The 15,909-nt window shown below is 36.7% G+C and overlaps 1 long non-coding RNA gene across 1 annotated transcript; it reads left to right on the top strand.

Moving 5' to 3' along the window:
* The first annotated feature begins 3,481 nt into the window (after positions 1-3,481).
* LOC135197594 (uncharacterized) lies at positions 3,482-6,807 on the top strand. Its single transcript, XR_010310620.1, has 3 exons — positions 3,482-3,655; positions 5,424-5,527; positions 6,706-6,807. It is a non-coding gene; the product is annotated as an uncharacterized LOC135197594 (long non-coding RNA).
* The last annotated feature ends 9,102 nt before the right edge of the window (positions 6,808-15,909 follow it).

The raw sequence follows: 15,909 nt of genomic DNA, 5'->3' as shown, positions 1-15,909 counted from the left end.
TGACAGACTCAATTACTGCGTACTGCAGGCGAAGGTGAGAGCTGTACAGGTCTTCATAGGATCAAGATACTCTTTAGAAACGTATGAATGATTTTGTATCCGTTCTCCAGCACGGTGTTCAGAGTGGTTAGTTACTCTATAAGCATATGATTTATCTTTTTTGTTTTTAGTCAGTGTTCATTTTTTGGAAAGGTCCTTTCTCCACATTTCAAGCTGATGACGTTATTCACTGTTTGTGTTTGTGGGGGGAGGGGTTAGGAGAAATAGGGGCTTAATAAGTAACAAGTAAAAAATGCGCCAAAGTTTCTTTAGTCTAATCGAGTTTTCTGTACAGCGTATAATACTTCTTGAAACTCTCAGCCATGGCCCACGAAACTTCTAGCTGCGGTCCATGAACATTTCAACCACAGCCCAGTGGTGGCCTGCGTGGGCACCTATACGGTCCCAGACTTTAACCTTAAGTAAGATAAAGAAAAAAAACTAGTGAGACTAGAGGATTCCAATTTGGTATGTTTGATGATTGAAGGGTGGATGATCACCATACCAGTTTGCAGCACTCTAGCCTCAATAGTTTTTAAGGTCTGAGGGCGGACAGTTAAAGTGCGGACAGACAGACAAATAGCCATCTCAATAGTTTTCCTTTACAGAAAACTAAAAATCCACAGTTGTGTATAAGAACAAATGTGTCTTTAACAGAATAAAAAATGATGAAAAGGACAGCTGTGCAAGAGATCCAAAGCTCCTTTTTTAATCATTTGTATAGTCTGATAAATATAGACTTGCTCATATGCAAAACTGGTTTTTTACTTAATATTTCCAGTCGCAATATAGTGATATGCCATAGATAAATAAAGTCTTCTTTTATAGGTAATATTTCTGCTACGGGAAAGTGCTTCTTTTTATCCTGTGGCAATATTGACATCCTTAGTATTCTGTTAAGCGACTATTTTGTTTTCCTTCTACCACCAAACTGAATTATCCTCAATCTTCTGCTCTCCTAAGGACGTAAAACTTCTCCTGTCTTCTGCTCCTTATTCCTCCCTTCATCTGTGGGACAGATTAAGCCCTTATGGCACTCAAGTGATAAAAAAAAAGTTCACCGTCATTTCAAGCCTCAAAGTAAAATTGCCTTTGGAAGCAAATTAGCGCAGTCATCTCCAAAGCAGACACAAAGACACCTGAGTTTGTCGTTGCCAAGAAAGAAAATAGATAAAACATTGCTTTTTCAGCAGCTGTCTTACCTGAGTAATGATTCCCAGGAGAGAGAGAGAGAGAGAGAGAGAGAGAGAGAGAGAGAGAGAGAGAGAGAGAGTAATAAGCTATTCAGAACCCAATTGCCTTGAAGCGAATCCGTCAGTCTGCAAACGATGAAAAAAGACAATGATTATAGCTCAGGAAATTTATTGATGTGAAAGAATTCTGGATAGTTCTTCGCTTCCATTTTGGCACCGGTTTGGGAGAGCTGGACTCAACAAATGTACGTACAGTGGCACGACAGGTTTAGGAAATTAGACAGCATTAGGGGTTGGATTAATAATGCTTTTTATTTTTTCCGTAATAGCTGTTAGTCTTCAAATAACCTGCTGGCATATTGAACTTAATCGCTAATGTCTAATTACAATACTATTTGGGGTAATTTTTAGTGCATAAAGTAAAGTAGATTATTAAACATCAAACTATCTAGTAGTTGGAATTCTCGACAAAGAACAGAATCATCTGGCACAGAGAAAAAGAACACACAAAAAATCGGAAAAACAGAAAAAAAGAAGTCCAAAAGAAGTTGCTGCACTATCCATTGTCAATGCATATTCTATAAGATTTCATTAAATAACTATATTATTGCGAGAAATGAGGCTGAAAATGCTATTCAGAAACATGAAAGCAAGCAATCAAGCATTTGCGAATTATATTTACCTCCTAGAAGATATTAAAAAACAGAAATCAGTTAGTCCCACACTATCACCTTGTAGGGTGACATAAGTAACAGACCGCAGCAGAATACAGTGGAGCGATCAGTTCCTTTCTGTCTTGTCCTTGACGTCCATCAAACGCTGGCACTCATTCATAGTTGGATCGAATGATGATGTCAAGTTAGGGATAGACCATGGACCTTGCCAATGCGAGCCGGTTGCTCTACCACTGACCGACTCCATCCACTAATGAGATATTTTAAACGGAATAAAGAAATTATATCAAAGTCTATACAAAGGAAGCTATGGCAGAAGGAGAAATGTTAAAGAGTGGAGTAAAAATACACTAAGCCCTGTCAAAGAGATCATTTTCAGCATTCACTCTTTATATTATTCCGCATCAACTCGCAAAAGGCCGCTTAAGTTTTAAATATAATGGAATTAATAGTAACTATCATATAAACGAATTTCCCGGTTTTAGGCGGATGACACACTCGAAACTTTTTCTTGGTTATTATAGTTAAGGTCCTAGAAATCCTTGTCAGAACAAGTAACATAAAAATTCATTATCTTGGGCTTTTAGTTTTTTGTAAAAAAAAAAAACCTGTTTTGACTGCCCGTCCACACTTTTTCCGACAGCCCTCATATCTTAAAAACTATTAAGGCTAGAGGGTTTCAAATTGTTATGTCGATCATCCACCTTCCAATCATCAAACATGCCAAATTGCAGCCCTCTAGCCTCAGTAATTTTTATTTCATGTAAGTTTAAATTTAGCCATAATCGTGCGTCTGGCAACGATACAGGACATGCCACCTACGGGTCGTGGTTAGAGTTTCATCGGCCGCGGCTCATACAGCACTCTATCGAGACCAACGAAAGATAGATGTGCTTTTGGTGGCCTTGATTAAACGCTGTGCATAAAACACTATTGTTTCTTAGGCCTATTTTTTATTTGCTTTTTTTTTCTTGACTCCACATATTTTTTATTGGTTCTTCATCGAAATTCCAGACATTTGCCAAGTAACCCAAAAAAAAGTGATGAATGCTTGTGATGTATAATGCTTGTGATGTATAATGCACCGAGGGTATGCATCTTGATAGTTCTATCAACCTGAATTCGTGGAAAGAAACTCGTCAATTACACCTTTCTATCGTCAGTTTGTAACCACGACACGGTTGGGGATGATTTATATAGTCTCCTTCGTTAAATGTTTTTGAATGCATTATTTGGATAGTTTTTATACTGCGTCAGTATCTATTGAAGACAGCGGAGTCCTCATACGAGTGGACTTTAGTTATAAAGTGATTAGGAAAAAATTCACCCGAATTATTGAAAAAGGAATATTGACCGCTATAGTTGGAAAGAGACTCCACATCATCACTTCAGTCATTGTTGTTGATGTACACGTGATTTTATAGTTTCTAATGTGTGGTTGTGTTTGTGTCTTCGTTTCTGAGTTTATGATAATCAGCCTAATAAAAGTAGCTAAATTACCGAAAGATATCTTAGAGACCCAACCAAACCCACCACGCCTTCCTTTTCATGATCTGAATTGACCAACAGGGAGGTGGCGTCGAATTCAAGGAGGTGTTTACTTTCGGGCCCGCGTCATCCGTCCCCGCAGAGGAGGTCGTGGGCTGGTGGAGTCCGGGGAGACCGGAGGAAACTCACATCCCCTACAGAGGAGACCTGGCCGTGCCCAGCGATTTCCGGGGCAATGTCGTCAGGATCGTCATTTTAGAGGTATGAGTCTGTGGGGTTTTAAGGAGTTGCCTGCCATGTTTACTTATATTGGTGGATACCTTTATATAATGTTTACTGATATTATCAGTTACAGTTAATATCCATGCAACTCAGTGATCTGATTAAACTGCTAAGTAATAATTAATTAATAATTAATAATTAATAATATATAATAATATAATAATATATATCATATAATATAATTATTATTAATTATTATTATTATTATTATTATTATTATTATTATTATTATTATTATTATTATTATTTACGGTTTTTCGAGAGTCCCTCATGATATTGACTAATATCACTGGAGCTTTACCTGTGATATTTTCTAGTATTACTGAGAGTGACTTGTAATATTTGCTCATATTAGTGGAGAGTTGCCAGCGATATATTAAACGTGTGTTTTGAGAGCTGCTAATATTTACTAATATTGATGTAAAGTTACTATTAATGTTTATTCATATTAGTGGAGAGGTACCTGTAATATCTGCTAATAGTAGTGGAGAGTTCCCTGAATATTTACTGACATTATTCAAGTATTACCAGTAATATTTATTAACACGTTGGAGAGCTACCTGTGATATTTAGTAATGAATGGCAAGTTTCCTCTAATATATTTCAGGATTTTTTACGGGCTGCTCTAGGAGCAAGAGCCCGTGCCAGCACAAGGCTGGCTTAATCTCCAACAACAACAACAGTTTGGGATGCGAGTGTCGACAGTGATATGGTCAACTTCTGATATATTTATTTAATTATCATGTTGTTCTTGACTGAGCTGGCTTTATGCCAGCACGGGCTCTTTCTCATAGAGCAGCCCGCAAGTTTATTATCACAGAATTCTAACAAAACATTGGTTTCCGTGAGCTGAAAAGTAATGTAGGACATCAGAAAAAGAAGAGCATCATTTTACGATTAGTTGTGTTTTCTCACGCCTGAAAAATACCTAATAATTCTTTGTCCAACATGAGAAGTTTTTTCTCATACATATGACTCGAAAGCTTGACAAGTTTTGCATTTGTAGTTGATTCTTGTTTTACAAATAAAATACTGTAATTCCTGAAAATACATAAAAATCACTGACTCAGCCGTCAGTCATCGATTTGCGTTTTCTTGGGCAACCCAACATTGTACGGGGTCGTGGTTTGGTGTTTTGAATGGTGAGCTCCCGGAGGGCCTGACAATATCTTGGTATAAGTGGAGAGTTACCCATGAAATTTGGATTTCTTTATGGTTGTCAGACGCACTGGAATAATCGTGCTTCGTGGATCGCTCACAACTGTCCAGTTCTTGCCTGTAGCCTTCATATCCCCGACAATGTCACTCCTAAGTTCTTTACATACGTAGTTCATTTAATATATGGCTGAATTGAATAAATTTCTAGGCATGTCTTATAAAAATCAGAATAAACACTGCGAGATAAGAAATTTGTCAAATACAAATGTTAAAAATAGGATTTTTCTTGCAATGGTTAACATGCAGAAAATTGGGAGCCATTTGTTTATTTCTTTGCAGCTGTGTTTCAGTTTATAAAACTCGCAACCTCTCAATTCGAACACATTTCTTCCGTGACGCAGCCTTTACAAATAGTGTGGTTGCAGTTTTCACCATGGGAGGAAAAAATCCTTATATGGTTTAAAAGGGAGTGTCTAAGATGCTACCAGAAGATCCCCGCAAACCTTATCAACCGTTAAATTAATTTTAATCTCATCATACATCCAGAGCTAATTTATGCCTGAGATATAATGTCTCTTTCCTTCCACAGATAATGCCTTATATAACTTATAAGAAGACACCGGTGGGAAAGTTGGAAGCTGATGGATATGTTACTGAACTGTGCCTTCTCCTTGCGCAAGAACTGAATTTTACGTAAGGTGTTATGCTATACCTTCACGGGGATCACGTGACTAATGGTCTGCAAGAACCTGAAGGAAATAATAAGCTGCACAAGTACGCCGCTCTTTTGTGCCTTTAATATACGTTTCGTTTCTCCAGGGTACATTTTTGTACCCTGAAGATGTGTATGTTAAATTCACGAAAGCGCAAGGTATTTATGCCTTTTATTATTTCCTCCCGGTTCTTGCAATAAGGAGTTTCACGTTTACACACACAATATATATATGTATATATATATATATATACATATATATATCTATATATATACTATTATTATATACTATATACATACGTATAGATACGAGTATATACGTATACATGTATGGATTGAAATAAGTGTCATCATAATGAATTTCTTCAATTGAATCTTGTATAAAATAAAGTTTTATTAATGCGTTAGATTCGTACAGGCAATCAGATTTATGAAGAAACTTCCCTTTATCTAACAAGTCCTTTGCCTGTAAGAAAGCCTAACTTCTCTTTCGGAAATTTTGAAGTTACTAGAATTGGGTTGAAAAGTAGTTAGGTAAAATCTGTAACTTAATCAGTTCTTTAGCGCTTTAATTAACAAAAGTGGTTGCATAAGAATGATATTGCCTGTTTCTTTCAGAACCTTTTTATAATAATTCTCAAGATTCCTTAACAATTTTGTAGGGCAATTTAGAATTCATCTTAAAGTTCGAATTCTCCAGCTTGTTATTATAGAATGAAATTCTCCTTCTGAAGAAAATTCTCCTTTAAAGGATAGAATCCCCCCTTTGTAGAATAAAATTCTCCTTTACAGGATCGAATCCTTGTATTTTAGACTAAGTTCTCATTTACAGGATCGAATCCTTCCATATAGAATGAAATTCTCCTTTAAGGAATCAAATCCTCCCGTATAGAATAAAATTTTCTTTACGGGATGAAATCCTCCTTTGTACAATTAAATTCTCCTTGATAGGATCAAATCCTTCAGTGTAGAGTAAAATTTGCCATTGCAATATCAAATCTTCCTTTATAGAATAAAAGTATTCTTTATGGGATCTAGTCCTTTATAAAGAATGAGGTTCTCCTTGAATTGATGGAATCCTTCTATATAGAATTGAATTCTCCTTTACAGGATACAGTTCTATAATGTTGTCACTTTAGGATCGCATTCTCTTTTATAGGATCGAGTGGGTCGAGTCCCCCGACGGTGAGTTTGGCATCTCTGACGACAACGGCACCTTCACGGGCGTGGTTGGTGTGTTGCAGCGGAAGGTAGTTTCCTCTGAAGCTCTGTACTCTGTTTATTTCCTTATTTAGTCACTGTTTATTTCCTTATTTAGTCACTGTATGAACATTTTATTAGGTCATGGGGGAGGGTCGGGAGGTTCTTGTTCTGTTTACACATACTGACCGGCTGTATGTCTATCATTTTGTGAATGTCCGGTATACAGTTAGTTCCAATATGTTACTTGGTAGATATAGACCCACTGAACCTCCCATGCTATCACGAGATTTGAAGAAATGTATTTTTCTCAGTTCAGTCGTTTGCCTTTGTATAAACACTTTTTTAAAGGTTGTTTCATCCACTAAGTCATACTTTCCCTTTGTTTTATCTCCGGCGTTCTCCTCTCTCTCTCTCTCTCTCTCTCTCTCTCTCTCTCTCTCTCTATTCCGGCTCATTCTCTCATCTGTTAAAGAGAAGGACGTCGGGACATCAGAACATGAATGTCAGCCTTTTCTTTTTAGACCAAAGCGATTTCTGACCCATCGTGTAGTGCTGATGAGATTAACTGTTGAAATCTGTTGCTTGATTTCTAAAAAAAAAAAAAAAAAAATCTTAATTGGGGCTTATGATGCAAAATTGTAGCTTGATCCCAATTCTTTTAAAGTTCATACACTTATGGCACATTTTCTTCGTCCAAACCCAGTCATACAAGGGATAGCTTTAGGAAGACATAAGTAAATGGCATAAAACTATAAATCATAAATCATAAAACTTGAGTCACCTATCTACTCTATTTTTAAAGTACCTTTTATAGAACGAAGTCCAGAAATCAGCTTTCTAGGATATTTCAGAGCGTCACACTGCTGACCAACTCTTCACTTTTATCACAGGAAGCAGATATCGCAGCTCCTCCACTGAACATCAATCTCAACAGAGCAAAAGAGATTGACTTTTCTCCTCCGATTGACTACGCTTACCTCAAACTCTTGATATACAGAGGCCAGGGAAAGGAGGACATTGACTGGTATACCTATGTTACCGGTTTCCATTGGTGAGTTTACTGTTGCTTCTCTGAGTAGTTTAGGAATCATTCAAGTAACTCCCTTGACGTAGTTATTCACTGTTTTAATACGTCCTTGAAATTGGGATATCCTCAAGATATAGTCGCCAGAGAATGGACTGACAAATTATCCAGAGCCCTAGACACTTGACACAGTCTCTGGTAGAAGGAAGTGTTTTCATGATTTACGGTCCTCATACTTTTCAAAGAAGGAATAGGCACTAAAGGATGCGATAGACTTTAGTGTTTATTTTCCAGAAGACTGATTATAGTTAACAGATATGAATATACGTATATATATATATATATATATATATATATATATATATATATATATACTATTTATTTATATATATATATATGTGTGTGTGTGTGTGTGTGTGTGTGTGTGTGTGTGTGTGTGTGTGTGTGTTTGTGTGTCAGAGACTTTTGCTATTAAATTTTTTTCAAAGCTATTGTAAGCTTAACAGGAAGTACAAGAATAGAATAACCGTCTTGTTAGATTTCATGAAAAATTCCATTAAAACTTGTATATTTTTTTGTGGCTGGTTCTTGTAGCTCTTAAAGAAATGGCGTTCAACCTCGAGACGAAAGCTCTAACAAGGCTCTGATATTCTTGTAAACAGGGCTGTGTGGCTGAGCGTCCTCGGAATATGGTTCCTGATGGCCATTGGACTGGTAGTCGTGGCTGAAAAGGACCTCCAAGTCACCGTCTATAATTATTTGTTCGCTTTCATGGGGGCTCTAGCACAGCAAGGTGAGTCTTTGCTGTTGTCTCAGTATGTTGATCGAGGAGACTTCGTTTATCCAGTGTTTCAGATTCTTTTGGTTGTTAACTTCAGTTACTTCTTTCGAATGAACACCATAGTCTTCGGAAGCGTGAATTTCAAGTCAGTGGCCCCTTTGGTGGGCTTGTTCCGTATGAATAGGGTTCATCTTCTGAATAATAATAATAATAATAATAATAATAATAATAATAATAATAATAATAATAATAATAATAGTCAACATACAAAAAGGCAAAGTAACGAGAACTGAAGGGATAAAGCTACCAGATGGGAGCAACATCAAACACATAGATGAGACAGGATACAAATACCTGGGAATAATGGAAGGAGGGGATATAAAACACCAAGAGATGGACACGACCAGGAAAGAATATATGCAAAGACTCAAGGCGATACTCAAGTCAAAACTCAACGCCGGAAATATGATAAAAGCCATAAACACATGGGCAGTGCCAGTAATCAGATACAGCGCAGGAATAGTGGAATGGACGAAGGCAGAACTCCGCAGCATAGATCAGAAAACCAGGAAACATATGACAATACACAAAGCACTACACCCAAGAGCAAATACGGACAGACTATACATAACACGAAAGGAAGGAGGGAGAGGACTACTAAGTATAGAGGACTGCGTCAACAACGAGAACAGAGCACTGGGGCAATATCTGAAAACCAGTGAAGACGAGTGGCTAAAGAGTGCATGGGAAGAAGGACTAATAAAAGTAGACGAAGACCCAGAAATATACAGAGACAGGAGAATGACAGACAGAACAGAGGAATGGCACAACAAACCAATGCTCGGACAATACACGAGACAGACTAAAGAACTGGCCAGCGATGACACATGGCAATGGCTACAGAGGGGAGAGCTAAAGAAGGAAACTGAAGGAATGATAACAGCGGCACCAGATCAGGCACTAAGAACCAGATATGTTCAAAGAACGATAGACGGAAATAACATCTATCCCATATGTAGGAAGTGCAATACGAAAAATGAAACCATAAACCACATAGCAAGCGAATGCCCGGCACTTGCACAGAACCAGTACAAAAAGAGGCATGATTCAGTGGCAAAAGCCCTCCAATGCAGCCTGTGCAAGAAACATCAGCTACCTTGCAGTAATAAGTGGTACGAGCACCAACCTGAGGGAGTGATAGAAAACGATCAGGCAAAGATCCTCTGGGACTATGGTATCAGAACGGATAGGGTGATACGTGCAAACAGACCAGACGTGACGTTGATTGACAAAGTCAAGAAGAAAGTATCACTCATTGATGTCGCAATACCATGGGACACCAGAGTTGAAGAGAAAGAGGGAAAAAATGGATAAGTATCAAGATCTGAAAATAGAAATAAGGATATGGGATATGCCAGTGGAAATCGTACCCATAATCATAGGAGCACTAGGCACGATCCCAAGATCCTTGAAAAGGAATCTAGAAAAACTAGAGGCTGAAGTAGCTCCAGGACTCATGCAGAAGAGTGTGATCCTAGAAACGGCACACATAGTAAGAAAAGTGATGGACTCCTAAGGAGGCAGGATGCAACCCGGAACCCCACACTATAAATACCACCCAGTCGAATTGGAGGACTGTGATCGAGCAAAAAAAAAAAAAAAAAAAATAGAAAAAAAAAAAACAATAATAATAATAATAATAATAATAATAATAATAATAATAATAATAATGAACCAAACAAAAACTCTTTTCTTTTGAAGAATGAAAAAGAACCCACAAAATCACTGTGTATAACGTGTTTACTTCTAAGTAAAAATTAGAAATGTAAATAACTTAGAAGTAAACACGTTATACACAGTGATTTTGTGGGTTTCTTTTTCAATAATAATAATAATAATAATAATAATAATAATAATAATAATAATAATAATAATATACTAAAGGGCCAGTATGAGTCTCCTGGCAGTCTTTTTTAGTCTTTTTATAAGGAAGAAATCCCCGTAGTACCGTTATTGCACCTCACGCAGCGCACTGTAAGCGTTACTCGAGGTTCTTTTGCACCGTCCCTTTAACCCATAGCTGCAACCCCTCTTATTCCTTTTGCTGTTCCTCCGTTCATATTCTCTTTCTTCTATCTTACTTTCCGCCCTATCCTAATAATGTTTTCATAGTGCAACTGCGAGATCTTCCTTCTGTTACCTATTACAATCATGTTACTGTCAATTTCCCTTTCAGCGCTGAATGGTCTCATAGGCCCTGCGGTTGGGTTTATTATGCATAAATTGTATATTCCAATATAGGGAAGAAATATCCGCTCATTTAAAGGATTTAATCTTGAGATTACTAAATGCTACTAGAAGATACAAAGAAAGTCCAGTTACGGTCTATAGACACTGACCTTAGTTCAACTAATTGTAAGGCTTTAGAGTTTTCCCTTTATTTTTTGCCACATGTCTTTACTCTTTTAATTATTTGACGTTAGTAGACTTGGAAATATTTACCAGATTGATCCGCTTTTCGAAAGTAAAGTGTCACCATGAATTATAAGACAATTCTTACTTGATTCATCCTCTCTTCCAAAGAAAAATGTTACTGTGAATTATAACATAATTTCTATGTAACTTCTTATGAAAAAACGTTCGTTATGGAATAGAAGACAATTCCTGTGAAACCTCTAATAAGTAAAACAAACATGCCAACAGGAACATCCCATGAACCTCAGTGCACAAGAGGCCGTATAGTTTTCCTCTCGTACTGGCTGGGCACTCTGATCATCTTCTCGTCATACACGGCCAGTTTGACCTCCCAGTTGGCCGTGGTTTATACAGTTGACCCTTTCACGACCCTCAAGGAGGCTCTCACTACTGCTGGGTACTCCGTGGCTCTCCAGAAGGGCACTTCTTATTATACAAACGTCCAAGTAAGTTCACTGCAATGCCAGGCTTATAATGATGTATGTAACATAAGATTTTCCTTCATTATTCTCTTACTTGATCGATGAAATAGAAGGTAATAGGAAATTTGGAAAGAAGAGATCAGCTATTAGAAAAAAATCAGTTTGAACTTTTGAGGTTTCAGGCACAGAACTTCCTCAGGGAGGCTGTTCCACTACGTTTTACAGTCTTAATACTCCTACTGAGTATTAAGGTTATCAGACTACAAAACGTTATGTGGAAGTCTCCCTGGGGAAGTTTTGCTCTTGGAACCTCAAGAGTTCAAACGGAGGTGCAATGCATTGCTACCTCAAAGCAATTCCCCCTGTTCTTTAATCAGTGACCTGCCTTTTTAACTATTGATTGATTTATTAATATATTTTTTTTTCTAATGCATTTCACTCCATCGTTCTCCCACCTACTTGTACGTAATTCGTGAAATCTGAAAATCCTTAGAACATGGCCAAGAGAGACGAAACCATGAGGCTGTTCTATCAGCAACTTCTGGACAAGCCTCAGTTAAAAGTGCCAGGCAACGCAGAAGGTGTACAACTAGTACAGCAGGTGGGTTCAGGTAATCTCAAATAAGTGAATGATATTATTATTATATTAGTAGTAATAAAAGTAGTAGTATTGGTGAAGAAATCCACAGTGGTGCAGATGTAAATATATATTTTTACAAATATATATATATATATATATATATATATATATATATATATATATAAATATATATATATTTTCTAGGATGTGAACGGCAGTTTCAGAACAATATATATTATAATATATATATATATATACAAGAAACAATATATTATTATATATATAATATATATACATATTATATAATATATGTATTATTAATATATACATATAATATCATATACATATATATATATATATTTATATATATATGCTAATATATATACATATATATATATATATATATATATATATATATAGCTATATATATATATATATATATATATATATATTCAAGGCCAAATTTTTCTAGTGTTAAACTACATTTTCTAGGAGTGAACGAGCAGTTCAGAACATATATATATATATATATATATATATATATATATATATATGTATATATATATATATATATATATATATATATATATATATTACACAGACACACACATATATATATATATATATATATATATATATATATATATATGTGTGTGTGTGTGTATATATATATATATATTGTTCTGAACTGCTCGTTCACTCCTAGAAAATGTAGTTTAACACTAGAAAAATTTGGCCTTGAATGAAGGAACGAGAGATCACAACAAAGAAAAGAGAAAATAAAACTATGGCAGAAGGCCGATATTACTGAGGAAGAAGGAATTTACATAAAAGCTGGACTTGAGTTTTAAATGCACTATATTTACATCAATTTACGCAGGTCTAGGAACTAATAAGGTGGTTAATTGTTGATCCACCGGAAACACTTGGCGGGGGGCAACCAGACACGGTATTCAGAATTTTGCACAAACGGGTTATTGAAAATGCAAGGCTTACTCCAAGGGTTTCCAATTTCTACCACAATCAGGCACGGTGTTTGTCTGCAAAGAGATGGGATACTGGCATAAGGTGGGGGGCACAAGAAGGCGAGCGTTACACACTACTTTCTTTCAATCAAAAGTTTACAGGCCTCTCGGGGGGGATGAAAATGACTGGGAATTTACACAGAAAGAACTATTTCGTTGCTTGAATTTATTAGGGGATGTTTACTAGTATCACAAGGGGAGTAATCACAGCATTGAACTAAGATGGGGGGGAATGAAAAGCTAAATAAAGGACGGGGGAAGTTGCCTTGAAAAAATGGAAATGAAATACAGACAAAAGGCAAAACAATTCCCTGGCTGAACTGGAATTTACTCTCACAGTACCTGGAAATCCTGGGCTTAGTAGTCTTCTTCTCTGCTGATATTTCTGTGCACTATGGACATATAAAAATACTTGGGACTTCCCCAGAGGAGGCAGGGGGGAGCAGAAAGGGGTGAAGCAGTGTCTGCAGGGCAAGTTAAGGAGCTTCTGAGTGCTCCGAGCTCCAAGGTTCTTCTGAGGGCGAACCGCTGGGTTCCTGCCCTTTTAAGACTTCTCCCGGTAAGCCACGCCCAGTCCCTATGGGGGTTAAATTCCGGAGAGCCAATGGGAGAAGAGATAGCTTTTCTAGAGAATGGAAGCTTTCAGTTCGAAGGGCCAACCTTCATATAGACAAGGATGCATGAAACTTGTTATAAGAGACCTTACTTTCCTTGGTTCTGGCTTAAAATCTTGAACAAATATATATATATATATATATATATATATATATATATATATATATATATATATATATATATACATAAGAGCTTTCGTGCAGGTTCTCGACACCTCTCTTTTGTGTATATGATTCTAAAATAAATATTTACATCTACACCACAGAAGATGTCTTGACCATTTTAGGGACTCATGCTATTATGAGATTTTTATGGATTGTTATTATTATTATTATTATTATTATTATTCTTATTATTATTATTATTATTATTATTATTATTATTAACAGTAGTAGTAGTAGTAGTAGTAGTAGCTAGCAACATTTCTGTTAGGAGTGGTAGTTGTAATTAAGGTAATAGCAACGAATACTGTGAAAGACTGAATATTCCATTTATGAAGTGTTCTTGCCACGTAAACCAATTTTTTGTTTATCACCCATGAAGTTTTTTCCTCAAAAGTACGCCTCTGTATGTAAAAGTGTTCACACGTAGTGCATAAAAAAATATTAGGGCATAAAAAAAGGTCACTGTGGCCATAGAATACATGAAACTGGTGAGTGTGTGACAAGTAGATAGCATGACTGACTGTTGCCATTTTTGTTCTCCTCGTCTCGCAATGCAGGGGAAATACGCCTTTTTCCAAGACACGGTGTCCGCGAACTACGAAATCAAAAACAACTGCTCGTTCTCGTGGCTTGGCCCTCCTTATTTCCCCGAATTCGCTTGTATGGGGTACATGAAGAATCTGTCCTACGCCAACGCTATTTCAGAGTAGTAAGTTTTCCTTGTTTTAATAACACTCTAAAGGTCCCCACTCACGTTCACTTATACCTGCGCAGTTGTGCCTGCACATGCAGCCTGTGCAGGCAAAACTGAACCCATTAACGTTCAGTTTTGCCTGCACAGGCCGACTGTCCAAGCATAACTGCGCAGGTATAAGTGAGCGTTACTGGTGGTCTTTGGGGCTGGTTCTAGCATGTCTGAAAATATGCAATAATGTCGTATTCTTGTCAAGTTGTATAGCTTACCAGACTTGCAAAAGTCTTGTTTCATTGTTGCACTAAAAGTCTGCACGAAGCCTCTCCGAGTACGCTTTGAAAAGCCCCCTTAAGGAGGGGTAATTCCGTCAGTGCACCTCATGCGGTGTACTGTAAGCAATACTTACGGTTCTCTGCATTTTTAGTGCAACTGCGAGGTTTTCCTCCTGTTACATATTTCAAACCATTATACTGTGAATTTCCGTTTCAGTGAAATTTTTAAATCCATATAACCAGTTCCTTAAACGTCAAGCAACTAACCAACTAAATGAAGTTTTCAGAAACCTGCATATCTCCCAATGTCTACATCAGTTCAAAATTAAGTTTTCAAAGACTTGCAGCCCATCCAAAAGACATAGCACTCACTAACATTGGCCTTTTCAAAAACCCGCAGCATCATAAGGGCCACAGATTCGGGAATAGCACGGAAACTCATGAAGAAATGGATGGGGCTAAGAACCGCCTGTGATTCCACGCCTCTCTTGACCCTGGGATTCTCCAAAACGGTCTCTGCGTTCTCTCTCCTTGCGCTCGGAATGCTCCTCGGGACTTCCATCTTGCTGGTCGAAAGATGGGTGCACAGTGGCAGTCCGTTTGGGGCCGGAAATCAGAGACACACCAGAAGAGCGCTCAGCTTGAGTCAGATCAAGTCTCTACCTAGAGATCTCCGTTAAAGAAGTCAAATGAAATGAATGAATACTTTGTTGTTGTTTATAGAATGTGTATTCAGTAAACGGTTTTGGAAAGAATCTCATCGGACTTAGACGATCATGAGTTATTGATATCCGAGAACTAATATCTATTTTTTCCCCGTAGCGAATGGTGTATTTTTTTTTTGAAGTAAATATAATATATATATTATTATATATATATATAATATATATATCAAATATATATATATATATAACATATACATATATATATATATATATACATATATATATATATATATATATAATATATATATATATACGTAAAATATCTTACACCTTCGCGTTTCAAAATTGCTTTAAAAATTGTCTCAACTAAACAAAAAGTTAAATACTCCTTTTAAATTATCTAGTGTGATTTAATGAAAAATTTGTAAAGTATGTAAATACGT

This window comes from Macrobrachium nipponense, chromosome 21 (assembly GCF_015104395.2).
Source record: "Macrobrachium nipponense isolate FS-2020 chromosome 21, ASM1510439v2, whole genome shotgun sequence".
NCBI lineage: Eukaryota > Metazoa > Arthropoda > Malacostraca > Decapoda > Palaemonidae > Macrobrachium > Macrobrachium nipponense.
The sequence above is the reverse complement of the archived record's forward strand: the minus strand, read 5'-3'. Positions and strand labels throughout refer to the sequence as shown.